Raw genomic sequence first — 2,092 nt, forward strand, 5'->3', positions numbered from 1 at the left:
AATCACTATGCATCTTTGAAATGTAGAAAATTATTGTTTTGAAACTTAAAATGAAACTTAAGGGTTTCAGCAGATCTTATTTTAGCACACAAATTGTAGCATTGGCTTCCCAAGGTGAGTTCTAAACCAGGTTCTCCAACAATAATATGCACCTTGGGATCTTGTTAAAATGTAGATTCTGGAGGTCAGGGCAAGATGGCGGAAGAGTAAGACGCAGAGATCACCTTCCTTCCCACAGATACATTAGAAATACATCTACACGTGGAACTGTTCCTACAGAACACCCACTGAACGCTGGCAGAAGACATCAGACCTCCCAAAAGGCAAGAAACTCCCCCACGTACTTGGGTAGGGCAAAAGAAAAAAGAAATAACAGAGACAAAAGAATAGGAACGGGACCTGCACCAGTGGGAGGGAGCTGTGAAGGAGGAAAGGTTTCCACACACTAGGAAGCCCCTTTGTGGGCAGAGACTGCGGATGGCAGAGGGGGGAAGCTTTGGAGCCACGGAGCAGAGCGCAGCCACAGGGGTGCGGAGGGCAAAACAGAGAGATTCCTGCACAGAGGCTCGGCACCGAGCAGCACTCACCAACCTGGAGAGGCTTGTCTGCTCACCTGCGGGGGTGGGCGGGGGCTGGGAGCTGAGGCTCGGGCTTCGGTCGGATCCCAGGGAGAGGACTGGGGTTGGCGGCGTGAACACAGCCTGAAGGGGTTAGCGCACCACAGCTAACCGGGAGGGAGTCCGGGAAAATGTCTGCAGCTGCCAAAGAGGCAAGAGACTTTTTCTTCCCTCTTTGTTTCCTGGTGCGCGAGGAGAGGGGATTCACAGCACCGCCTAAATGAACTCCAGAGACGGGTGCAAGCCGTGGCTATCAGCGTGGACCCCAGACACGGGCATGAGATGCTAAGGCTGCTGCTGCTGCCATCAAGAAGCCTGTGTGCAAGCACAGGTCACTCTCTACACCGCCCCTCCCAGTAGCCTGCGCAGCCCGCCACTGCCAGGGTCCCATGATCCAGGGACAACTTCCCCGGGAGAATGCACGGTGTGCCTCAGGCTGCTGCAACGTCACGCCAGCCTCTGCCGCTGCAGGCTCGCCCCGCATCTGTACCCCTCCATCCCCCCCGCCTGAGTGAGCCCGATCCCCCGAAGCAGCTGCTCCTTTAACCCCGTTCTGTCTGGGCGGGGAACAGACACCCTCAGGCAACCTACACGAAGAGGCGGGTCCAGATCCAAAGCTGAACCCCGGGAGCTGTACGAACAAAGATGAGAAAGGGAAATCTCTCCCAGCAGCCTCAGAAGCAGTGGATTAAAGCTCCACAAACAACTTGATGTGCCTGCATCTGCTGAATACCTGAATAGACAAGGAATCATCCCAGATTCAGGAGGTGGACTTTGGGAACAGGATATATTAATTTTCCCCCTTTTCCTTTTTTTGTGAGTGTACATGTGTATGCTTCTGGGTGAGATTTTGTCTGTATAGCTTTGCTTTCACCATTAGTCCCAGGGTTTGGTCCGTCCATTTTTTTTTACTGAAAAAAATTTTTTTCTTAATAATTTTTTGCTTATTTTCTATTTTTAAAAATTAAAACAAAATTTTTAGTAAATTTTTTCATATTTTTTATTTTAAACAATTAAAAATATTTTTTTCTTAACAAAATTTTTCTTAATATTTTTTTCTTATTTTTCTTATAAAAATTAATAAATCTATTTTTTAAAATTAAAAAAAACTTTTTTCTTAATAAATGTATTCTTAATAATTTTTTTCCTTATTTTTATTATGATAGCTTTATTTTATTTTATTTTATTTTATTTTATCCTCTTTCTTTCTTTCTTTCTATTTTTTCTCCCTTTTATTCTGAGCCGTGTGGATGAAAGGCTCTTGGTGCTCCAGCCAGGCATCAGGGCTGTGCCTCTGAGGTGGGAGAGCCAACTTCAGAACACTGGTCCACAAGAGACCTTCCAGCTCCACGTAATACCAAACGGTGAAAATCTCTCAGAGATCTCCATCTCAACATCAAGACCCAGCTTCATTCAGCGACCAGCAAGCTACAGTGCTGGACACCCTATGCCAAACAACTAGCAAGACAGGAACA

Source organism: Balaenoptera musculus, chromosome 6 (genome assembly GCF_009873245.2).
Source record: "Balaenoptera musculus isolate JJ_BM4_2016_0621 chromosome 6, mBalMus1.pri.v3, whole genome shotgun sequence".
Taxonomy (NCBI): Eukaryota; Metazoa; Chordata; class Mammalia; order Artiodactyla; family Balaenopteridae; genus Balaenoptera; species Balaenoptera musculus.